Raw genomic sequence first — 26,662 nt, 5'->3', positions numbered from 1 at the left:
ATACACTTTAAAAACATTGTTTTCATTTTGCACTATAACACATTCATTTCCACTTTGAGTGTTAGAATCAACATCAAGAGTGCTGATCATGTCGTTTTGTTCATGTTCATAAACATTCAAGTCCTCCAGTGTTTGTTTTTGGGCCTCACCCCTTGAAACCTCGCTTGTTGCTGGTATCCATATTGTTGTGGGTTATTTTTATTGTTATTATTATTATTATTTTTAATCCTCTCCGATCTCCTCAAGGCCGGGTAATTCTGGTCATAGAAGTTCTGATTGTCACTATGCTTCTCCATTTCTTCAGCTTCTATTATACTTTCATGTGCTACTTCTTTTTTGTTTTTATTTATATTTTTATTATTGTTATTCCGATTCTGGGAAACTGGGGGTCTTGGGTATGCTAAACCATTTGCATACTCATTTATATCTCATTCCAGTTTACCAATCTTTCCACTCTTAAGCCTCTCAATATGTTGGTCTATACTGTTGTAAATTCGGAGATGTTCATATTTGCATTGCTCATATTGATTGCCTTCCCTAATGGCATTATCCAAAACTGCCACCTCTTTGCTCAATTCATCTATTTCTTTCTTATTTTTTACGAGCAATTCTAACAATTCGTAACCAAATCTATCAAATAGCTTAAGCAAATCAATGTGTAATGCAGAGTTTTCTATCAGCCCTGTGGGGAAGCGCCACATATGCAACCCCTTAGGGCTGACTTTCACTCTCATGCATTCACCTAGGTAAGCATTCTCCAATTGTAGCTTTTTACATTGCATAAGCTTGTTATCAAAGTTGGAGAGCTTGCCATGTATTGTCCCTTCTCCTTCAGTTCCTTTGAAGGAGAATGCTGTTGTTAACCAGTCATTTAATTTCGGCACCTCTGTCCTCACACCATTGTTATTAAAATTCGATCGATTCTCTTCCATTGCACATGCTCCGTTTCCTTGATTCACACCATAGTTAGTTTGTAACTCCTCATTAGTGTTCACACTGTTGGACCCAGGAAAACTTTGCTGTGACCTCAGGCATTGTGGTGTAAAGTCAAAAGTGACTTCTCAATTAATGCTGTTGGTTTTATTGATGTTTTGAGCGGACTCCCTGCCAATGTTACCAATATTTCCGCTCATACCCATCCTTTCATAAATGTTGTCAATGGGTTGTGTCAGCTGCATGATTAGGGCTGTTAACTGTCACATAGACCCTTCGGTCCCTCCATTTACTAGTCGGTCATTATGTAAATTGTTCTCTTGGGAATCAGTCGACCTGTTGCCACTTTCCATAACAAACTGAATGAAAAACCACAGACTGCATTGATGAACTTGCAAAAACAAAAAGGAAGGCAACATGTCAGATAAATCCACAAAGACGAACCACCACTTAGAAGTTTAAAATGATCGCAAGCTTTATTCCAAAGATAAAACTGTGTTAAAATGCTAGCACTTTTATTTAAGTAAATATTAAACTTCTTCAGACATCATTTTTAAATTTTTCCCCATTTTAAATACATTTCCTTATAGTGACATAATTTCCTCTCAATCAAGTAACATCTCATATGTTACTATGTTACTTGAGTGAGAGGAAATTATGTCACTATAAGGATTTATAATGTTTTGTATAGGGGTATCCTTTTGTGGACACCCTGATGAATTCATTAAAGCACAGAAAGGGAGCGATAGAAAAGACTGAAAAAGGGGAGACAAATAAACAGGGGAGCATATAAGGGAAACATCAACAGTGTTTATGCTGGAGGAGTTGAGAGAGGATGGAGATTATGTTTTTGTTGAGGATAGACTCCCCCTCATCTTTTCAAAATTTTTTTATTTGAGAGGATAGTGTTTGTGGGAAATATGTAAGAAGATGTAGGAAAAAGGTTAAGGGAAAACAGGCTGAGGAAGTATCAGCTGGAGTTCCAGTCTATAGAGCTGCAAACACATCCACTGCCAGATGATGGTGCAGTGGAAGACCCTGATGTTGAGGGGGTAGGGATCTGTGTTGGTTCAGTGGTTGTCACCAACTAGAAGAGCATGCCTTCTACTTGCTGACAAGAGGCTTCAACTTGCTGAATTCTCCTGTCCACTACCTCCACCAGTACGTACTCTACCAAGCTCTGAATCCACCTTTTGGTGAGGCTTGCCAGGCTGCACATGTCGGGGTGCCTGCAGACAGACCTGTTGCCTCCACTCATACCCGGCGAGGACATCGCTCTGATAGGTAGAGAGTGACCTGCCACCAGACTGGTATATACATGCCTGGCCTGCTCCTGAGGGATTTGAAATTGTAAAAAAAGAAAACCAAAATGGGAGAAAAACAAAACAATGAAGGAATAAAGGAGAAATAAATGCATAATCAAAAAAAAAAAAAACGTTTAAGAGACAAAACAGAAAAATAAGAAAAGCAGAAGGAAAAAAGGGGCGGCGAGAAACAAAACAGAAAAAATCTACTATTGAAATATTGCAGCAAATCTTTATTGAAATAAAACTTGTATACAGGAAGTGCTTATGCATATAATGGAAGCAGTCATTTGGGAAGTGCTTTTGTACTTCCTTAGAATGATAGAAGTAGTGCTTATGTATACGTCACACGAAGTCATATGGCAAGTGCTTGTGTCTTCTTGAAGGAGAGTGTGTATCATTCAAGTTATGTGCATACAATACATTCAATACAGTAATAAAAATACCCTTTGTAATTATTGGAAGTAATCAGGTTAAAAACAGTAACATTAGCGTGAACTGTATAATTTATTACATTATAGAAAACAGTTGTAAAACGATTGTTCCTCAGCTATAATCAAAAGAGAGAAAGCAATTTTTGTTTACTCAGTTGTTTTATATATATATATATATATATATATATATATATATATATAGATATATATATATATATATATATATATATATATATATATATATATATATATATACAGAAAGAGAGAGAGAGAGAAATATCGGTACTTCTGTCTAAGTAATAACTCCTTTTTGTTTTCTTAGTTATTTTTTCTTACATGTGCATAGCTATAAGAATTTGTAAAATACTGTGCCAATATTCCCTGTCATGCACGAGAAAAATAAGCAGTAAATGTGTAACAACGTTGTTTTCAAAACGCTATGCTGTATATGTAACAATGTGTTAGGGTATAAACATCTGTACAAACATGGAAATGTAGTAATTCATGAACAGTTGCATTCCCTTTGCTGTACAAATGTGTCTAATTTAATAAGTAGGTAATCGACTCTTCTATTTTCATCAACAATCTTCATACTGCAATCCCTGATGCAACCTGCATTCAATATGCAGACGATTCTACCCTGATCTGTACGGCCTCCTCCCCTTTAGACCTACAAACCTTAACACAAAGCACATTTACCACAGTTGGAAATTGGCTCTAATCACCGTCTGTTGTTAAATCCCAACAAAACTAAACTGCTCCTCTTTACCCCATCAGTAGATCCACCCCATATTCCTTCTCCATAACATCCAACAATGGTACCTCTATCTCTCCAGATGACCATACTAAGCTTTTATGAGAAATAGAGGACAATAATCTCAAATTTGATCTGCATATCAAAAAAACTATAAAAACCATTAATAAGAAGCTTGTCCCTTTATATTGAAGCAAACCTTTTCTAACTCCATTAGCTAGGACTGCAATCACCTGCTCACACCTACTCCCTACCCTTATATATGCCCCCTCCATACTCTCCAATTTGAGCACAACTGAACTTAGTAAGATCTCTCACTGTTACAACCATATTGCCAGATTTGCCATAGGTTCAACATATAGGACACATGACTGTCAAAGCCGCAGTCTTCTTGGGTCAGCTTATAGTAGCACACAAAATTCTGTGCCACCCTGAAAATACTCCAGCACTCAAAAATATCATAAAGCCATACAGTAATTCAAGGCAATTACGCTCATCCAATAAACTGTTGGTCCAAACCCACAAAGCCATTAACTCAGCCTGCGACTCCCTGTTTGCCAACATCTTTGGTAAAACTTGGAATTCACTTCCATCTAACCTTACCCTCGAACCCTCTATAAGTCTCTTCAAAAAAGGCCTCAAACAGTATTTTAAAGAGCACTGGCTTTGTCCCCTGTACTAACCCTGGTTAGTCACTACTTATTCAATGCCTTATTTAAATTAATATTGTGAGCATCTCTTGCTCATAAAAGCTTGCTAAAACCTGTTGTTTTGTATACTATTACACACTGTGTATATTGTGAGTACCTATTAGAGAGTTTTGTAAATATGTTTGACTCATGTCTCTTATGTTCTGCCTGTGTTATCTGGAGCTTTTCTCCCCGGGATTCCACTGAAAATGGACATATATCCAGTTGGACTATCCCAGTCAACAAATGTAAAATAAAATAAATAAAAATAAATAAAGTTATGCAAAACTAAATCTCAGTAAAGTTTGTGCTGGTCATTCCCTCGGCACAGCACCCCCCACCATACCAGCTCTTCTCTAATTAGGATGTGGTGTCTCAGACTTCAGCCATGTTGTACATGCAGGCAGAAGCATAACTGGTTCAATTAGCACCCTGAGTCACTGCAATGAACCAGTGCCCTACACCCTCAGCTCTTCAAATAAAAGCAGTTTACTGTAATAACTCATAAGTGATCAGCTTATTGCAGTTAGATCTATTTGCTGTTGCACATACCCCCAGCATAAAAAAAAGACATTCCTTCTACTGGCACACCCACTGGATAGTCATATGTGCAATACACCCCTACTAGCCCCACCACTCAGGTCCCGTTTCTGTGTCCTGCTCCCAACCCTGCTTTAACATATTTTACTAAAAATTAAAAAGCATCTCTTCTTTTAAACTGTAACAAACTGTTTGCTACACTGTAATGTAGCAAACAGTTACTACAGTTTCTACCTGTCTGCATGACATGCTTCACAGCTCATATTTTAGTTAAAAAAATACATTTCTGTTTATGCTGTAGCAGACTGCTTGTTATAAATGTAGCAAACAGTTGCTACAGTTTATACCTACCTGCATTGAATGCTATAGTGCTCAGGTTTTAGTTAAAAAAGAAAAAGCATAAAGATAACATAAACTATAGCAAACTGATTGCTACAAATATAGCAAATAGTTGCTGCAGTTTATACCCTGCCTGCACAGAGTACTACAATATTCAAGTTTTAGTTAAAAAAAAGATGTTCTTTTATTTTTTAATTTTAAACTGTAGCAAACTGCTTGCTGCATTGTAGCAAGCTGTTGCTACAGTTTAAACCACACATGGAGCACTACAGTGCTCAGGTATGACAGCAAATGCAATACGGGCTGATACTACATTAAAGAGCAATCGGGATCCCCTGATTACACCCCACAACAATTTTCACCCAGGGTTATTGTCCTTTTAGAACCACCCTAGCTATGCTCTTGTGTGCAGATAGAAATACTTTAGAACAAACAACTGTGTTAAGCAACTGTAGTACTTATATATTTATACAGCCTACAAAGACTGTCTTCATGCAATGCAACTCATTTTATGCAATATTAATAAATAGTAACATGTAATTTTAATTTTATTTTCATTATTTATAAATCTATTAACAAAAACTTCTTCTTGCAACCCAATATATGATTTACAGTGATATATATATATATACACATTATTTTAATAAACTTGTCACATTTGTACATATATTATTAAAATCTGTTAACACATTGCTCATATGCATTTTTTTAAAAGGTACGTGCATGATTACAAACATGATCATGATTCCCTCTGTGTTTCATAACAGTATTACAAATAATATTTTCAGCTACAAATATTTTTATTAGAAAATACCTTTAGTTATGCCAGTGTATTATTATTTTGTTTTTATCTTTAATGTGACTCCTTTAAGAAACATTTTTTATTATAGAGCTCTGGCCTTCTCTCTGATACCTGGTCTACCTACTGAGCTGGTTGGTCAGTGCTACACTTCTGCAAATCATCATAATGGTGGTAACACTACTGGCTGGAGCTAGTTATACCTGTAAAAGTTGACAGGTGTTCACACAACTCCTGCCAGATATTGATTTTCTCCGTGTACTGTGTCTTATGCATGCCTCAGTCTTCTTCTTCTTTCGGCTTTTCCCGATTAGGAGTTGCCACAGCGGATCATCTTTCCGCTCATGATTGGCAGTGGAGTTTTACAGTGTCAAGTTGCCAGCCTGGCGCCCAACCTTCCAGAGAAGGCACACACACACGCACACCTAGGGCCAATTTAGAGTGACCAATCCACCTCCTGCATGTCTTTGGGATGTGGGAGGAAACCGGAGCATCCGGAGGAAACCCACGCGACCACAGGGAGGACATGTAGACTCTGCACAGGAGGCTCCTCAGCTGAGAATCGAACCGGAGAACCTCTTGCTGTGAGGCAGCAACACTAACTGCTGCACCACCATGGCCACCCTTTATGCATGCCTCAGCGTTATCCTGATATGAACTATTGAGAAGGTAAAGCAGTATCATCGTGTCCTTGTTGAACCATCTAGTAGTGTGACCTTGTGCCTTCACAGGTGCTACCATAACTGCCAGAACAACAGTGAGGAAACATGGTCAGGGATGTATCCATCAGGGTTAGAATCACTCTGTGTGGTGTCACATCATCTTAACCAACCACTTTTTATTAGCATTGTTATTATAACAACTATTGATATTATTGGCAAGTTTGGTTTAACCAACACTGCTTTGTCACATATTTTTTTTCTTAAAGGAAACTGGTTACCTTTCCCTCTTGTACTTTATTAAAATGGAAGTATATCATTAATAATTTGTGCTGATAATGCTTATTGTCCCAGTCCCCTTCGATAAACACATCATACCAAATGATGTTTGACGACCTTTATAAAACTTCCATAAACATAACTTTATTAGCCAATATTTATTAATTACAACTGAAACATAGTATAGCTAACTGAATTACAGCATCAACAGCCAAGTAATGTTAATCAGGACAGCATGACCTTGCTCATCCTGACCCAGAAAGCAGCGTCCATACCTCCACTCACTTACTTATGAAGCAGCATCCCACCACTCACTTCATTTACCAACATCAACATCCATGTAATGTTAATCAGGACAGCATGACCTTGCTCATCCTGACCCAGTAAGCAGCGTCCATAGCTCCACTCGCTTACTTATGAAGCAGCATCCCACCACTCACTTCATTTAGCAACATTAATATCCATGTAATGTTAATCAGGACAGCATGACCTTGCTCATTCTGACCCAGTAAGCAGTGTCCATACTTCCACTCACTTACCTATAAAGCAGCATCCAACCACTCACTTCATTTACGATTTATTGAATTACACATCTAACCAAATAAGCAGGGTCCTTACCTCCGCTAGCTTATTTTACTTATGAAGCCGTGTCCCATCACTCACTTCATTTACCACTTATTGAATTAACATCCAACCAAATAAGCAGCATCCTTAACTCCACTTGCTTATTTAGGTTCATAGGTGTGTACTAGGCTAATGGCCCTGGAGCCTTTACAAGCCTAGCCCATAGAAGTGCTCTAGCATTGTGCTGCCCGACGTTAGTTCCCAGTGTCTATCAAGTAGAACCAGTGGACTGATCCCCAGGGTGAACTTTCTATTTCCCATCCACTCATCAAGATTTCTCTTGAAGAAGGCCAGTGAGGTGCTCTGCTTGACATGTATGGGAAGTCTATTCCAGAGCATGGGCAGTCTCTGTGTTATGAACCTGTCCCTCCAGCATGTTCTGTTGATTGTGGTAATGAGTTTGAGGTCTCTAGAGCATGTGGTCCGGAGGGATTGGAATTTCTTTAGATGCAGCATTTATAACAGAGCTGGGTCAGACATGGCTTTGTAAGTCAAGCAGAGATCGCTTCTTAGTAGACAATATGAGACAGAGAATAGCTGCAGTTTTTTGAGTCTGTCCATGTAGGACATGGGTTTAAGGCCTAGGATCCTCTTCATGAGGTACTTTTGTGGCCTTTCCAGCTGTTGCATGCGTCTAGTGAGGTACATGCCAAATGGGGCATTATACTCGATGACTGGCCTAATGAGAGAAGAGTAGAGAGAGACAATGACCTCTTTCTTCCTGGATGCAAAACCCTTAGTAATGAGATGTGCCACATAGAAGGACTTTCTGACCACAGTGGCAATATGGTAGTTGAAGGAGAGGTTGCTGTCAACCTGTGTCCCCAGATCTCTTATAATGCCTTCAGTGTCCAATGGGCTCCCATCAATGTGGTAATTAGTGGGAACTGAGTTTTTCCCAAAGGGGATAACGATGCATTTTTTGGCATTAAGCTTAAGGTCATGGTTTCAACACCAGTCAATGGTCTCAGTGAGGCCTTTCTGCAGGATGTCTCCATCACTTGGGGAGTTAATAGTGACTCCCAACTTGCAGTCATCTGTGAACTTGGTCAGCCAGAGTCCCTCCATGTTGGCCTGGTCTTTTGAGAAGTAGGTGCCAAACAGGAGAGGACCCAGGACTGATCCATGTGGGACTTCACTCGTGACTGGTTGCCAGTCTAACTTGCAGTCTGCTACTTTCACACTGTGGGTTCTATCTGTGAGCCAATTTGCAACTCACCTAGTGATATAGGGGTTGGTGCTTAGTTTGGTGAGTTTATCAGTAATTCCTGAGGGGGAATGGTATCAAAGGCCTTGGCCAGATTGAGGTAGGCTGTATAAACTGTCTTGCCCTCATCCACAGCTCTGGTGACTGACTCAAAGAAGTCAACCAGGTTGAGCAGGCATGCTCTACCTTTCACAAACCAAACTTGAGTGTGATCTAGAGTTTGGGGATTCCCTATATCCTTGTTAATTAGGTCCATGATGATGCGCTCCATAGCTTTACATATCAGACTCATCAGGCTAATGGGGCGATAATTCCCAGGGTCTGTAGTCACTCCCCCTTTATGGAGAGAGATTACAGTAGCAGTGTGCCATTCTGTGGGGACAAAGCCTGAGGTGAGGCTGTGATTGAACAGGGCACACAGATGTGGTGCCAGTTCACATTGCAGTTCATGTAGAACACATCCAGGGATATTGTCGGGTCACATAGAAGCTGTATTCTTGGCCTTGGACAATGGAGCTTTAACCTGATCTGCAGTAATGCTGGGTTCCTGGCATTCCTCTGGTATGTGACTGGTCCTTTGGGAGGGGGAGGGGAAAAGCTGGCAATTAATCTGTTGGCCAGTATGTTGGCAATATCTGTTGGGTCAGTATAGGAGGTACCATTGTGCAGTAACTCAGAGCAAACCTGAGTATTGCCATGGAGAGTCTTGATATAACTATAGAAAGCTTTGTGGTTGTTTTTAGTGTCTACCGCAATTCTACCTTCATAGCTGGATTTAGAGGTTTTGGTAAGAGATCTCAACATTTTCTTGAGGCTAATAAGGGAATTTTTCCAGTCTTGGGGCTTCACCTTTTTCTGCAACAGTTTCTTCCTTCTGTTGTAGAGTTCATTAATGGCAGGGGCCACCAGATTGGCTTCCTATTTTTGGAGGAGAGAGTCTTGGTTCTTTTGGGTATGGCTAGTTCTATGCATTTATGTACATGTTTGTACATTGCATTGGTCTATGATTCGGCAGTCATACATCTATTTTCCATTGACATGCGTGCCGTGAAGTTAGCCATCTCTGTTTTTAGGAGCCAAAAGTCAGCTTTGGAGAAGTTTTTAATGGTGCTTACCTTTGTGGGGGGTGTGGGTGAGATGTGGATTTCTATGGTGATTAGTTTGTGGTCGGATCTAACCAGAGACAAATTGACTACTGGTGTAGAGGAATGGTTGCCCATGTTAGTAATAACCAGGTCAAGGATGTTGCTTCCTCTAATGGGGCTTAGAATGAGCTGGTCCACGGCATTGGAATTGATGAATTCCAGGAAGCATTGGGACAGCGTATTGGTGCATGAGTAGTTTTCTCAGTTAATGGAGGGGTAGTTAAAGTCACCTAGTATGAGAGTGTTGGGTTGCACCCTAATAGTTTCCAGGGTGCTTAGGATTGTGGAGTGAGAGTCTTGGGACATGGTTGGGGACCTGTATCAGGCTACAACCTGAATCGCCATCTTACCCAATGTTAGTTGTACCTGAAGTATCTCAGATGCGTTATGCTGGGCTACTAGTCTGAAGGTATGCTTATCATTTATAAATATGGAGACACCACCACCTTTGAACCTTTGGTCCATGTTCTGGGACCGAAAGGTGTGGAATGAGTTATAGCCTAGTAGCACAGGGATGCTTTCTGCTGCTTTAAGCCAGGTCTCTGTTACAGCACAAATGTCGATGTTGTCCATTTTCAGGAGTGCTTCGAGCAAGTGCATCTTGAGATTTAGATGTCTAGCGTTGAGCAGCATGACCCTCAGATTGCATTTATTTATAGCTGGTATGGTGGTAATTTGGTCTTTGGAAAATCACGTAAAAAGGGTGGCTAGTATCCGGTAACCCAGGGGTGACAGATGCAGGCCATCTCTGGCAAAACATCAAGGTCTGTCGATCATGTCATCCCAAGCAGACAGATACTGGGTCCCCTTAGAATGACACCGGAAACTTAGTCAATTGTTGAAGTCAATCATTTTCTGCTTGTACTGCGGTATCATTCTGGGCAACGGTAGGATGCTGCTCAGGGCTAGAGTCATACCTGCCTGGGCCACATAATCTAAGAACTCCTACATGTCTCTTTTCATGTAGTCCAGGGAGGTGTGTCTCAGGTCATTCACACCTGTAATGAACAGAGTATACAACAGAACAGAGTTACTCGAATGATATACACAGCATTATAAAAATTATAAAAGAAAATTGGGATATCCTTCTAATGGAAAATAGTGTCAAAGATTTAGTAGGACCTATTCCTTGCTTCAGGTATAAGAACAAGATGAATCTGAAGAGGTTGTTGTGTAAAGATAGAATGATCAAGAACCCTAATGTAACTGGAAAAATTAGAAATGTTGGTTGTAAGAAGGGCACTTGGCCATGTGGGAGGTGCAATATGTGCAAATTTATTAATATAGAGAATGAGTATACATCACCATTCTTGAAATATACATACAGGTTCCAGATAAGTGCTACGTGTAATACCACCAATTTAATATACCTAGCTAATTGTGAGAAATGTGAAGCATTTTATGTGGGTCTCACTTCAAGAAGACTAAGAGACCGTATTTACAACCACATTTATGACATCAGGAAGATGAATCTCACAAATGCTCTAGCAAAACACATTAGCACCAATCAAGATCACCATTTTAAATTTAGAGTGCTACAAGTAGTTGAACCTTTAGCTAGAGGGGGTGATAAAATGAACATATTAGCTAGAATAGAGCTAGATTGGATTTTTAAACTACGAGCACATATAGAACCTGGGTTAAATATTAATGGGTATATTCTGGGGATCTAACCAGAGACAAAATTGACTACTGGTGTAGAGGAATGGTTGCCCATGTTAGTAATAACCAGGTCCAAAGGATGTTGCTTCTACATCTAATGGGGCTTAGAATGAGCTGGTCCCGCGGCATTGGAATTGATGAATTCCAGGAAGCATTGGGACAGCGTATTGGTGCATGAGTAGTTTTCTCAGTTAATGGAGGGGTAGTTAAAGTCACCTAGTAATTATGAGTGTTGGAGTTGCACCCTAATAGTTTCCAGGGTGCTTAGGATTGTCACATGGTGAGAGTCTTGGGACATGGTTGGGGACCTGTATCAGGCTACAACCTGAATGCAACCATCTTACCCAATGTTAGTTGTACCTGAAGTATCTCAGATGCGTTATGCTGGGCTACTAGTCTGAAGGTATGCTTATCATTTATGAATATGGAGACACCACCACCTTTGGACCTTGGTCCATGTTCGAGACGAAAGGTGTGGAATGAGTTATAGCCTAGTATCACAGGGATGCTTTCTGCTGCTTTAAGCCAGGTCTCTGTTACAGCACAAATGTCAATGTTGTCCATTTTGAGGAATTAGCCCCGAGCAAGTGCATCTTGAGATTTAGATGTCTAGCGTTGAGCAGCATGACCCTCAGATTGCATTTATTTATAGCTGGTATGGTGGTAATTTGGTCTTTGGAAAATCACGTAAAAAGGGTGGCTAGTATCTGGTAACCTAGGGGTGACAGATACAGGCCATCACTGGCAAAACATCAAGGTCTTTCGATCATGTCATCCCAAGCAGACAGATACTGGGTCCCCTTAGAATGACACCGGAAACTTAGCCAATTGTTGAAGTCAATCATTTTCGGCTTGTACTGCGGTATCATTCTAGGTAACGGTAGGATGCTGCTCAGGGCTAGGGTCATACCTGCCTGGGCCACATAATCTGAAAGCTCCTACATGTCTCTTTTCATGTAGTCCAGGGAGGTGTGTCTCAAGTCATTCACATCTACCTGGACAGTGACAGAGTCATATTTGTACTTGTTGTGGAGTGACCTGAGTACATGTGTTATGTGTCAGATTCTGGCACCTGATAGCTGACTGTTACCTTCTCCTTATTCAACCTAGTGAGTGGGGACATCAGTGTGGCTCACTATCGAGTCACCTATGATTAGTGCATTGGGTATGCTGTTTTGCCTTAGGAGCATAGGTTGAGGGGCTATGTGTCTTGTGGTTTGTGCTGTGCTATGGTGGTTGAGTGTGTTTCTGCCTTGGAGGTCTCTGCTGTTTGGGTAAATTTCTAATGAGAGCCTCCGTGGAGGTGGGTGTGTGGTTTGTGTTTTTATGTGAGAGCTGTGATGGTGGGTGTTCTGTAAAGCTATGTGTTGCATGTGGTGTGATGTGGTGCAGTGTTGACCTTCTACTCTTGGCCAGCTATTCCAGTCTTGGCTTGAGAGTGCATGGCTTCCAATTTGGATATATAAGTGCATCTCTCACAAGTCTGAGTGTTAGGAGGTAATAGGAGAGGGTTGTCTGTGTACATGAGGCAGTTGCTACATTGCCTCAGGATGCCCAAGTTCATCAGGTTAACAGGAAAAAGCACAGGGAACTGACCTTTAGACATGCCAGGAGGGATGGTCATTATTACTAAATACTGGAGCTGTTTCCTTATATAGTCTTTATACAGGAAAAGTTCACTCAGGGTGTCTAAGTCTGTACAGAGCACTGCTGAGCACTTGAGGGGAAACTAATACCTAGACCCTGAAAATTTAAGGATGAAGTATTTAGGCAGATATTCTGAAGTTAGAAAGAAATCAAGCAGTATGTAGTAAAAAATAAAGAATTAGCTTGTCAAGAATGATAAAAAGAGAAACCTCCAAATACTCACATTGCTTTCCCAACTCATTGAAAGAACATCCAAAACCAGAGAGGGAACAGAAGAGGGCACGCCTGTCCCCCTTCTCCACCCACCAGCCTGACTAGGCTGTTCCCCCTCTCTCCTACCAAACTTCCAATCTAACAGCTCAATAAAAAGGCATTAAGAACATCATTCGGTGTACATCATCCTCTCAAACCAAACTAGATCCATGTCACCACCTCCCAAAGTCCTAACTCATAAATAACCAAAGTAGCCAACTGCCTAAATGACTAAAATTAAACCCCAATCCTTCTACGATGCTAAAGTGGCCAACCATACCCTCATAAACTAGCATAACCTCTGTATGTTGGCTAAATTCACTTACCTAGCCACTGACAGTAGCTTCACAATGTTTCACAGGTCATTACCTGCTGAATGCACCACCAAAACACTAAACCCACACAAGGTGAAATCACCAGAATGGTGTACCACCAAAACTCTAAGAAGCCCAGTGACACCCAAAACAAAATATGTTGAATTGGATCCCCTTCCTCCTGCCAATGGATATGCTAATGACCAGAATGAGATTTCATTTCTAATGAATCAATCACCTAATAATCCTGCAATCAAACCCACTAGTAAAAGGCAAGAAAGCCTTTAGTAAACTAAACCACCCTGTTAATGACATCAGTACATTCATGAACAATAAGCAGACAAAATGTAGGTCAATGGCCCACCCTAAACCAATGCCAACCCGTGCAACCAACTTACTTTGACAATAGGCAATGTCTACTGAGCTTCATACTGTCAAACTTACCCTTCCAGCATGAGCCACCTCCCAAAATGTAGTAAATTAACCTTACCCTGTCACCCATGGAACTGACGTAATTGCAGCTAAAAGCTCCTTGACCAACTGAAATGTCCCAGTTTGTTCACAAGCCTGAACCAAATAACTCAACAATCCATCCCCCCCAACCTCCTAAGCCTTGGTGGCTGCAACACAATATAACCAAGCTAGCAACACCCTTCTATATGCTTTACTTCTAAAAGCTACCCCAGAATCCTGCCATAAGCATCTAATCTTTCTAACCCAATCTAACATGCCTCAGCTGACCGCATCAGCAAACCAAACCACTGTCATATTGACCAGTTGAAAATGGGCCCTGTTCCCCCACCTTCTCCTGCTAATACTATGCCTGCTAAATGAAAACTGACTTTAAAGTCCTACATCTCACCTCCAGTCATCCCACCCCTTTTGACAGACAAGCCACAAACCAATCACCGCAAACATATGCCAAGACCCAATCTTCCTGCCACATTTGCAAATTAAAACCTTAACCTGATGTGTGACACCAATAAAAACTGCTTGAGGGATATATTTGCCTCCCAGAAAATACCACACTTGGAACAAACTCCCCCTTCATATCAAACAAAACATCTTATTAGCCCTCTACAAGACAACTGGCTGAGTAACCATGAATTCACCCCAGAGGTTCCACCCATGTCCTTCTTGAAGGACAATAGGATCAGCATGGAAATAAGAATTGAATGTGGCTAGCTTGCAGGGGTCCTAGAACCATTAACATCATAGCTTCCTATGATCCTATGATTGTTGTGACTCCATCCCACCTGTGGAAACCCCATAAACCATCCCCAGCCCTGCAGTACACTGCCACAAACATACCGCCACCTCAACTTGCCCCTACACTACCTCAAACTACTCCCAACTCCGATGTGCCTTAATAAATATTACTTGTGACCTTATCGTATACCATTCCAGCAATCAAAACATCCATGCAAGCAGAAACCATTACCTTGCAGAACCATTCCATTCAGGCACTGACCATTGCTCATTCAGTGCTCCCCCCATCTTGACCTCATTGTGCACCACCCAAGCGAGTGTGACTCCATTGAAACAGCCTCCATCACCTTTTGAATCCCCGGCCTTCAGGCCACCAACCAATGCCGACTCAAATTCATACCTTGTCTTTTAGAAGTGCTAGTGCTCACAGAACCCATCAGCGGCGGAACTCTACACTATTTTATTTCACCCAAACTAAGCCCGCCCCCTATGAAAGGCTCGCAACATTAGGAGACTGCTGCTTAGAATATCCTGAAACCACTAGCAGTCTTAAAAACTTGAATAAATACAGTTTTTAAAAGGGAATCAAGGTTATTATCTATTTCAATTATCCTTCCTAGATAAGGACTACTGTTGTATTTCTGCTCAGGAACCCACAGTACTTGCAATAAAATAGGCCTCCCTAAGAATTCCTACAGTCAGAGTTATAATAGGGAAAAAAGGTTATTATAAGGAAACTTTTATTTTTTACTCTTACCCTTTCAACTTGTATGTCTGTTCTTCCCTGAACAGCACATACAGATTGTCTCTGCAGTATCGCATCGGGGTGGCGGCCTCAAGGCAGCAGACAATCCAATCAAGTTATTGTATCCCTTAGCAACCCAGACTACGGAAGTGAGGTACTATAAACCCTTTTCTTTTAAAAAGTGCTAGGGCTCGTGGAACCCAGCAGTGGCAGGAAGAACATCTTATAACTTATTTTTAAAGCATTGTAAGACATTTCTGCAATGTACTAGTGTTTTTTAAACATTGTCTGCTTACTGCATTGTACATATAAAAAGTTTAGCTACATAGAACTCGCAAGTAAAGCCAGGTGTAATGCTAGTAGTAGTTACTAGTTTTTGCTGATTTCTGTAGAAGGGTAGTAGTGTAACGTAGTCAGTATACACATAAACAAAGTAAGATATTTGCTGAGACTGATCTAAGTCCTACTCAAGAAAAATGCATAGATTGCAATACAGTGTTAAGCAATTAGTAACTGGCTGTGATAAGCGTGTTCTGGCTATACGTGTTGAAACAACAGAAGCAAGTTTATACTTGTGTTTTAAATGCAAGGCCTATTTATGTAATATCTGAAAAAGGGTGCTTGTATGATATTTGAAATACCTGAAGGGATTTGAGGAGACTAACTGCGATTTAAATGATTTAATTTTTTTAAATACTTGTATTAATTTGTGGAACATGCAGTTCAGTAATTGAAACTCTGAGCTCTGTTTCTGTAATACCTGTAAAAGGGTGCATGCTTCATATTGTACCATTTGTAGTGACTTGAGAAACGTGCATTATAGGAACTTGTTTATAACCCGTACCACACATTGTTAAGCATATTTTATCTAAATGGCTACTGGTTAAATGGCTGATTGATTTCTGTGCAGACTGCTTATATACTGCTTTGTTTGTTTGTTTGTTATGAGCAGCTGAAGAGGTTATTGCATAGTCCTAATACACATCTATATTGTCCTTCTCCTTCCTAGGAACTCTACACTATTTTCTTTCACCCAAACTCAGCCCACCCCCTATGAAAGGGTCGCAACATTAGGAGACTGCTGCTTATAATATCCTGAAACCACTAGCAGTCTTAAAAACGTCTGAAACCTCAAAGCGAAGAAAAGATCTCCGAACAGGAATCTATCAGTACTGTAAAATAACGCACTGTGAGGTAGCGTACTGAACAAGGACACGTTTATTTTAATGTAAGTTGAGTTATATCTCAACTTACGTTAAAATAAACTTGTCCTTGTTCAGTACGCTACTTCACAGTGCGTTATTTTACAGTACTGATAGATTCCTGTTCGGAGACCTTTTCTTTGTTTTGAGGTTTCAGCAGTTGTTGTTTTTTTCCTGTTTCACTAGTCTTAAAAACTTGTTTGAATAAATACAGCTTCTAAATGGGAATCAAGGTTATTATCTATTTCAAGTATCCTTCCTAGATAAGGTCTTTACTACTGTTGTACTTCCGCTCGGGAAACCACAGCACTGGCAATAAAATAATAGCCCCCCTAAGAATTCCTGCAATCAGAGTTGTAAAATAATAGGGAAAAAATGTAATTGCAAGGAAACTTTTATTTTTTACTCTTACTCTTTCAATCTGTATGCCTGTAGTTCCCATGTACAACACATACAGATTGTCTCTGCAGTATTGCGGTTGGGCTGGGCCTTGTTCTGTTCGCCTCACTCTGCTCGGCTCACTCCTCTCCCCTATCCTGCCCCTAATTTCCACCTGCCGCTACTATACCTACATTTATTCTAACCCTGTGTCACCTGACTACTTCCTGCACCAATCAACTACCTCAAAATAACTACCACACCCACACCCCCTAACTCCCTATCAAATAGGTAGTAGTAGCAGAAAGCAGCCACACCCCCACACCTGCCCCTATATCTAGATCAGAACATTGTCTTTACCTAAATGCCACTCTCACCCTAAAATGCAAGCCTTACTATCACTTCTCTTGCTAACTCTCACTATCTTAGCCCACACCCACATTACATCCATTCATACCAACATACCACTTGATAAAACTTCCTATCATACAACACATACTACCACACATACAAAAGCCCATATAAATTTCCCCATCTGTTCCACATTATTTAATGATAGCTCTATACTACACATAAACAAGACTTACCTACCAGGAACTTACATTAGAAAAACTCCATGCAGAGCCTTCACAGATATAGCACACACAATTAAACACATACTGATTATAAACAAAATGCTTCTCATTGCAGGAGACATGCACCCAAACCCAGGACCATGTAATGACATACTTTCAAACAAACTATAATCTGACCTACTGATCATTAATATTAACACGAGAAGCATCTCTAACAAACTCCCTGACCTACATGATTTCATAACCCACTACTCCCCTGACATACTAACTATAACGGAGACCTGGCCAAAACCTACCACCCAAAATGAAGAAATTCTCCCTCCAGGATACAATAGCCTAAGGCTAGATAGAACAGGTATGAAGGGAGGTAGAGTTGCAATTCTTTTTAAAAATAAACTCGACCTCCAACCTCTACAAACCCCTCTACCCAAATTTCAAAATACCAAAACCTTAGACACAGTTCTAGCTATAAACCACACAAAAAAAAATCAACATTCTCTGTAGTTATATCTCTCCAGGAAACCACTCCCACATAATTGAAGAAATCCTTCAGTGGATTAGAGATAATCTTCCACAAGACACTATTCTACTAGGTGACCTAAATACCGACTGGCTAGCCTGTAACTCTAATAGTTCCACCAACCATATAAACCTATTTGGATTTGCTCAGCTTATTCAAGAACCCACCAGAATAGATTAAAAAATCCCCAAAACAATCCATTATTGATTGGACACTAGTGAACTGCCCCAAACTAAACTACACAGGATTCCTACTAGATGGGCTTAGTAATCACCACCCTACATTCCTCCTAAGGAAACGTGCCAGCATACCCAAGCCTATAGTCTATAGACAAATCAGAGATGACCGCAAACTAAACCCACAGGATCTAAAGACTATATTAAAACAGTGCAACTGGGAACCACTACAAACCTTAGGATTAGACCAGGCAGTGGACTACTTTAACAATCCATTAACCAATGTCCTTAATTCAGTTGCTCCGATCAGGAAAATTAGAGCTAAGGCAAACTATGCGCCATGGCTAAGTAGGGACACAAGAGCCTTACTAAAGTCTAGAGAAAAGGCCTGGAAGCAATGGAGAACGGACAACTCCAACCAAGCCAAACACAACTACAAACAACTTAGGAATCTGGCCAAAAAAAAATCAAACTTGATAAACAAAACTACTTCCTAGGTCTCCAAAACAAACATTCAACTCCCTATTAAAACCTGGCAAAACAACCACTCCTGCCCCCACCTCCCCCAGTAATAATAATAAAGACATAGTTTCCCAACTTAATTATCACTTTACAAACTCCACTCAGACACTGTCTGCCCAACTATCCAAAAATAACTTGTCATCTACCTCTACCAGATAACAAGCCCTCCTTTACTCTCTCACCTGTTCCTATCTCTAAAATTAAAAAACTCCTAAAGTTGAAACCTACCATTCTTGCAGCTGACAGTATATCTGCTAACTCCCTAAAACTAGCAGCTGAATCCTTATCTTACCCGGTTTCAATCTTTGTCAACTGATCTATTCTGGAAGCCTATGGCCCTCAACTGTCGAAAGTTTCATATATTATACCTCTCCATAAGGGTGAGAATTCCTATGACTTCTCAAACTACCATCCAATAGCCATTCTGCCTCCCTAATCTAAGCTTCTTGAGAAATATATTCGCTCTCATGTTATGCAATTCCTGAACACACATAATCTCTCCACCACACAATATGGCTTCCGCCCACACCACAGCACAACTATTGCTCTTCTCTCTTTTACTAATCAGGCTAACCATCACAGAAATAATAATAATAATTGTGTATCTGCTATTTTTTAGATCTATCCAAAGCTTTTGACATGGTCTCACACCCAAAACTATTAGATGCTCTAACCTCCCTATCCTTTGCCCCCTCTGCTATCTCCTGTTTCAAAAACTGTTTTATGGACAGACATCAATCTGTCCAATGGCAAGGTGAACTATCTCATCTACTTCCAGCTACCATAGGTGTACCACAAGGCTCAATCTTGGGCCCACTTCTTTTTTCTATCTTCACAAACAACCTACATACCTCCACCAAACAGGCAACACTTATACAGTATGCAGATGACTCTACGCTTATCTGCTCAGTCCCATCTCTTACCACCCTACAGCAGCTGACCTAAGAATCCTTTAGCTCTGCTGAAAGCTGGATCACTGACATGCAACTTACTTTAAACCCCAATAAGACTAAATTACTCCTGTTCACCCATAATAAATCTAAAGCTACTCCCCTAACTGTCTCTATCACCTCTAAAAATGGCACTGTCATCTCTCCTACTGCCCACACTAAACTCCTTGGGATAGAAATAGACAAAAATCTTTTCTTTGATGTCCGTATCCAAAAGGTACACAAAAAAATGGGAACTCTTTATAAACACAAGATATTTCTCACAGACAAGGCACGCAACACCTTAGCCCAAACTCACCTACTGTCCCCTCTTATGTATGTAGCACCAATCCTGACCCAGATTAGAAAAACTGATCTTGACAAACTTGAGTCATGTTATAATAAAATTGCCAAGTTTGCTAACAACTCCACCTTCAGAACCCATCACTGTCAGCACTTAGGGATATTCAATAGCTAGAAGTTCCTCAACTACTCACCTACCATCAGCTAGTCATCGCCTTTAACACCCGGAGGTGCCCTGACAAAACTCCAGCACTAAAACAACTACATTCATTCTACTTTACTAGTCGTCCACTCCGTTCTGACAATAAATCTCTTCTCTGTATCACTAGTGTTAATAATACTGCAGGGAAAGATTTATTCTCTCATACCCCCTCTTCTGTAACTTCTGCCTCTGCTAACATGCAATTCAAAAAGTCACTTAAATCACATCTCAGTAAAACCTGGATATGTTTATATATAACATAACAATCATTTCATTTCTTATGCCATTTTGCCTCCTTCCTAGTCTACCTACTATAGATATAGACATACTACATGAAAATAAGCCCTAGACTTATAGACTTGTATCTATTTCGTGTTTTATTAGGAGAGTTGTGACTCACCATTATTATTATGTATGTCTCTGTGCTATTATTGCCTGTCTATTTCTTTGTTATTATTGTATCTAATTGTGGAGCTTTTCTCCCCGGGCCTCCACTGTAAATGGACCTCGTCCATTTGGACTATCCTGGTTAACAAATGTAAAATAAAAATAAAAAACAAAAATACCTCCATGATCTGCAAAAGAAAACAAATTAATCACCTTACCTTTACAAGAACTGAATGAAGTTAAGCTTCAAACCCTATACCTTGTGTCTGTGCGGCAAACACCTTATCACTATGACCCCCCCCCCCTTAACGTTGACATTAAGTCATCAACTCTGAAGATGGGCCCACTTGTGTAGCTTTGCTGCCCAAGTGGAGCATAGCCTTTGAGGTCAAAGTGTCTCTTTGAATCAACTACATTTGCTAGTCAACTACCTCATCAGACCTCTTGCATAAAGTGCTGCAGAGCAAGCTTACTTGCGTAATGCTAAATCGCACAAGGAAATACTTCCAGAATGTGCATTCTCAGTGGGAGAGTTTTCTTCACTGCATGCCCTACTGACTTACACAATGAGCCAATAAGAACTGGTATGATAATGAAGGCTACAGCTAAGCTCACTTTTAGCCAAACTGAAAGTACAAGTTCAGTGCAGGCATTACTAAATAGTCTATTCTCAAAACTTTAAAGAAAGTGTTAAATTTAGAGGAAGGAAATAGTCATCAGATAGCCTATAAACTTTATTTGCTGAACAGAAATGTCAGTAATGTATAAAAACTAGCACATTTTTTTAGTCCCCCACTTTCATATACTTAAGCAGTAAGTTTTTGTATATGAGAGTTCTTTGCTCTGACCAGTAACTCATGCAAGATTTGTAAGCATCCAGGTCAGCCTAGTAGCACAAAGGAAAATTTCGCTAAAGCAACACTAGTGACCCATGTTAGATTAGTCCCCAGAAGATAATGGGCAGGCTGCAAGCAGGAAATAAGCAGGTGATGGCAATCTTGACTTAAGTGGGGGGACAGCAAAAACACAACCATTTTGTTTGTGACAGTACTGACGTTGCCAACTCAATAGGCTATACAAGTAATGATGGCAGTGAAAAGGATGTTAGTACATAAAAGCACCATCTTGAAGTTGCATGCTGTGAAGTGCAAAGGGAACGTGGGAACAAATAAGGTATCATTTGAAAGAAAAAGAAAAAACACCCCAAGACTCGTCATCAAGCTGTTGAACCAAGTGAGGAGGAAGGGATGTAACAGGCAAAAGGTAAGTCTTCTAGAACCTGAAGTCAGCAAGCGACAGCCATATATATTTGAAAAAGATATAAATACAGCAGCGTCGTAAATGTTCATTCCAGTGATAACAATGTGTGCAGCATCACAACACACGGTTAACCATGTAAGGGACAAACTGCCTGGAAAAAGAATGACTAACAAAATTCTGTCCAACTACTCTTCCACTTCCAAATACTTCCAGTACCTTTGCATGAGTGGGAGCAGACAAACTGGGGGTGTTAAAAGGTACTAAATTTATAACAGTGGATCTAACAGTGTATAAACATGTCCCTCTAGAACCATTCTACACAGCTTATAAATTTGACATGAATGGTACAACAAAAGCCATTGTAACATATTTCATACTGGGTCAAGAAGAAGGCCAGAACAATAGCTAAGTAGGGCTGAATCTACAACTCGTACTCACAATCCACACTTCACAAAACAGAAACTTAAGCAACATTAAAAATAAAAATAAGAATGTAAAAATGTAAAATAATTCCTTACACATAAAATAACATTTCCAATTTTTAGATAGTGTAAAATGTAGTACATGATAACATTCAGCTAGCAAATACAGGCACGCCCTGCAAAACAGTAAACCAGTGGAGAATGCCTACAGGTCATTGTGGACGTAACACTTGCTTAGCAAGTTCATGCCAAAATGTGATTCCTTACCCAGTTACAACTGCATAAGCCCCTTAAGCCCGACCCTACCCTTACCTCATTTCCTCCCAATCATCCCTCCTTCCCATTTAACCCTTTCCTCCCCCCTACCCTCTTAACTCCTACTAATATATTTATCTAATCCAACTCTGAAGATGTCCCTGGACAAATTGGTTTGTTACCAAACCTCATTTGGTAATGGTTATTTTTTTTTTTAACCAAACAACAGTAGGTCTCATGCTGTACAGCAGTATTTTCTTAGGTTTTTTTTTTTCGGAGGGGTAGAAATGAATGCTACTATGTGTGTTATTATTAAGTTTTAGAAAATTATGATTTGTTTGAGGTGCTAGGATGTGACACAGTATTTAAAACTTTACATTCAGATGACTGCATTTTGTTTTTTTTAACTGCATTCTTATTTTGATTAATCTATGACCATCCACGCATTCTCACGGCAGGCTTGGGACAGCTGCAGAGTGCTGTAGACTACCGATCCATCCTTAATAAGTCTAGGTCAGTCTGATGTTCATTCATGTTACTCTGGCCATGTGTTCATGATTGGTGAAAAGCCAACATTCACCAGTGCATCTGCCGATAGGCGGGATAGATGGCAAATGCATTAGGATACTGCAGACTTACTAAAGTAAAGAACTATTTTTAAAAATATCATAATTTAATAAGAAACACTTAAAATATTATTTCATTATAGAATTAAGGGTCATTTGTAAGAAATTAACATATATGATGTGTATGTTATTATATTGTTGACTGATTACTAGATTTGTTTCATTATGAAGTTGGATTTCATGCCAGCAGCAGCAGCAGAAGCAGCGGAAATTACTTATGACAGAAAATTATCATTGCTGTGGTATAATTTACTGATTGTGCATACATGGGTTTAAATGCACTAATTGACTACTGAAGTTCTTCAGTGCTAAGGATATCACCAAGCATGTGTGAGTTTTGGAGTGACAATTTTTTTTTCTTTTTTCGGCTTTTCCCGATTAGGGGTTGCCACAGCAGAACTCTGGTCCGCTAATGATTGGCAGTAGATTTTTACAGCGCCGAGCTGCCAGCTCGACATCCAACCTTCAACAAAGGCATGCCCATTTCATGCATGTCTTTCAAACGTCACTTGACCATGGGGAGGACATGCAGACTCCAAACAGAAGGCACTCCAGCCAAGAATCAAACCGGAGAATGTCTTGCTGTGAGGCGACAACAGTACCGCTGTACCACCATGGCTTAATATAGTTTTGGAGTGACAATGATGAATAAAAAATGTCAGTATTATGAATACATGACAAAGGCCAGGGTTAGGGTATGATTTTTTTTTGAGACAAAAATAATTGCATTCATTACCTGAATTAACTGTATGTATGTATATATTGCAATTTTCTGTGGGTATATTGACATTTCTCCATGTAGCATTATGGTCTGTGTTAAGTAATATTTTTATTTAATTGCAGTGGCAGGAAGATGTGGCCAGTGTTTCATACTTTAAAAGATGATTACATCAAAACAGTACTGGCACACTTTCTGACTGTGAACCCTTTTCTTGCACATGTAGTACTGATGGAAAATAAGGGATCAAAGCAGAGAAAAGATAACTTCAGCCATGAGGAAAATCATGTCTTGATGACAGCAATTAGGATATATGGAAAACTTCTTTTTGGTAAAGGGGGTTTTCAAATATTTTTATACAAGGCCAGCATTAGAAACAAAATATTTGACTATTCAACTATACCGATAAATTATCAGCAACAGAATGGGTGCTGCTCTTGCTGATGATTACAACAGTTTTAAATATATATATATATATATATATATATATATATATATATATATATATATATATATATATATATAGAGAGAGAGATAGATACAGATTTAGGTGTGTATGTATGAGGCAGTCTGAGGAAAGTAGCAGGCAGCCCCCAAGTTTAATGGCATTATCTCTCACCCCACAACATGTTAGCAACTCTGCAGAAAGTGACAGTGCAATACAAAGACAAGCACAAACTGGCATGCCACTTACACTTGTACAGGAGGAACACCCCCACACTTCAACACCAAAACTACACCAAAACACTATACGAGCATATATGTCGATGCATGGAATCAGGAATACCTGACAGGACTAAATCATCCTCCTCAAGGAAGAGTAAACCTGTCTGGTAGACATCTGCAATAAATAAACTCTATAATAAAAGGAAAAACATTGCTGTCCAAGACCAAGAAGGAGCAGGTGACCAATTGGAAGCAATGTCTCCTTAGCCTGAACAAGCAATTAAGAGCACTAGTAAAATCCTCCAAAGCAAACTTCGAGTCCAAATTGGCCACATCTACTAGAGACAATCATAAGACCTTCTTCACATATGTCTGCAACCTCAAAGGAAGCACCCAGATCTGTTCAGAACTGGTAGTCAAGGACACCACATGTACAAATGCCATAGATATAGCAAACTAGCTGGCTGACAGATTCTGTGAAAATTTCACACCTGTCTCGCCCCCATCAGTAAATCAGGACATCCCCAGTACCTGCCCCCTTCCTCTTATATCTAGGAAAAATATCATCACTGCTGTCTCAAAGGCAAAAAATGCAGCCACCATGGAATACAATAACTTCCCAGGCTTCATCCTACATGAACTCAGACAGGAACTTGTAGTACCATTAGGCTTCCTATTCAACCAAAGCCTGAGTACCAGTTTCATTCCAGCTGAGTGGAGGATAGCCATTGTCATGCCTTTACACAAAGGTGGAGCATCCACCGATCTAGGAAATTATAGACCCATCAGCCTAACTAGCCTGATCTGCAAGGCCATGGAACGGATTATAATGGACCTCATTAACAAGGACATTGGCAACCTCCAAACACTCGATCCCACACAGTTTGGATTCATCAAGGGGAGGTCATGTCTGCTAAATTTGGTCGACTTCTTTGAAAAACTCACCAAAGCCATGGACAAGGGGAAGACAATGCACACCGCCTACCTTGACCTGGCCAAAGCCTTTGACACTATTCCCCACTCAGGCATATGATAAACTCTCTCAACTAGGCATCAATCCATATGTTACCAGATGGGTAGCAAATGGTCTCACTGATAGAACCCACACAGTCAAAATATGGGAAGCCACCTCAAGCAATAGAGCTGTAACAAGAGACATTTATTTATTTATTATTTATTTATTTAAATTTGTTGACTGGGAGTGTCCGACTGGACGTAGGTCCATTTTCAGCGGAGGCCCGGGGAGAAAATCTCCACAGTTAAAATAAACAGACAGTAGTTACATTGGATTACATAGCGATTAACAATTTAACATAGCAATTACTTACAGCATATTTACAGATGAAGAACATATTACATCAGTAGACAACTAGAATCTTTATCTGCAAAGTGCATAACAGACATTAACAAATGTTACAATGAGAAGTTCCTGCTGTATAATAAGTACTAGGCTTATGACCATCTGAGCTTGCTATAATTAAGGTAGTTAGTGGAGTGGAAAGAAAGGTAGTGGTTGGATGGGGTGGATTATATTAGAGTGGGAGTTGCAAGGGCATAGCCAGCATGTTTTTAGGTACACTTTTAGTAAAGTTTTGAAGTGGGTGCATGATGGTATGCAGGTAATTTTGGGTGGAAGGGAGTTCCATAATTTGGCTATGGTGCAAGAGAATAGTGCTTCGCCAGCAGAGTTATTGGCTTTAGTGATCTGCAAGTGATTTTTGTTGCTGGATCTTAGTGGTCTGGTGGTGCGATAGGGTTGGAGTAGATTCTGGAGGGATCGGACATTTAGTGGATGGTTTACTAGTTTGTGGGTGAGTGAGAGTTGATACCACTGAAGGAGGTGAGGGTGTTCAAGCCAGCCCAGTTCAACAAGTGAGAGACAGTGGTGACTACGGTAGGATGCCCCTGTGGAGAATTTGGCAGTTTTGTTGTAGCAGGTCTCTAGCTTGTTTAGATTGCATTGCCTTAGGTTGGTATATATTGGAG

General features: G+C 40.1%; 1 protein-coding gene and 1 long non-coding RNA gene across 3 annotated transcripts in view; one reads left to right on the top strand and one right to left on the bottom strand.

Moving 5' to 3' along the window:
• LOC122807635 overlaps nt 1-15,645 on the bottom strand; it is a 173,885-nt gene extending 158,240 nt beyond the window's left edge. The window contains exon 1 of the long non-coding RNA XR_006365709.1: nt 15,548-15,645. This is a non-coding gene — a long non-coding RNA (uncharacterized LOC122807635). The remainder of the gene's footprint in view (nt 1-15,547) is intronic.
• FAM189A1 (family with sequence similarity 189 member A1) overlaps nt 1-26,662 on the top strand; it is a 2,511,558-nt gene that overhangs the window by 1,868,548 nt on the left and 616,348 nt on the right. Inside the window, exon 1 of one of the 2 annotated variants that reach the window (XM_044078558.1) lies at nt 15,708-15,781. The exons of the other annotated variant lie outside the window; for it this stretch is intronic. The gene's annotated coding sequence lies outside the window, so the exon portion shown is untranslated. Of the gene's footprint in view, nt 1-15,707; nt 15,782-26,662 lie in introns of those variants that run through there. 2 annotated transcript variants of the gene reach the window in all.

The sequence above is a fragment of the Protopterus annectens genome, chromosome 7.part1 (assembly GCF_019279795.1).
Source record: "Protopterus annectens isolate FY-2018-M chromosome 7.part1, PAN1.0, whole genome shotgun sequence".
NCBI lineage: Eukaryota > Metazoa > Chordata > Ceratodontiformes > Protopteridae > Protopterus > Protopterus annectens.
The sequence above is the reverse complement of the archived record's forward strand: the minus strand, read 5'-3'. Positions and strand labels throughout refer to the sequence as shown.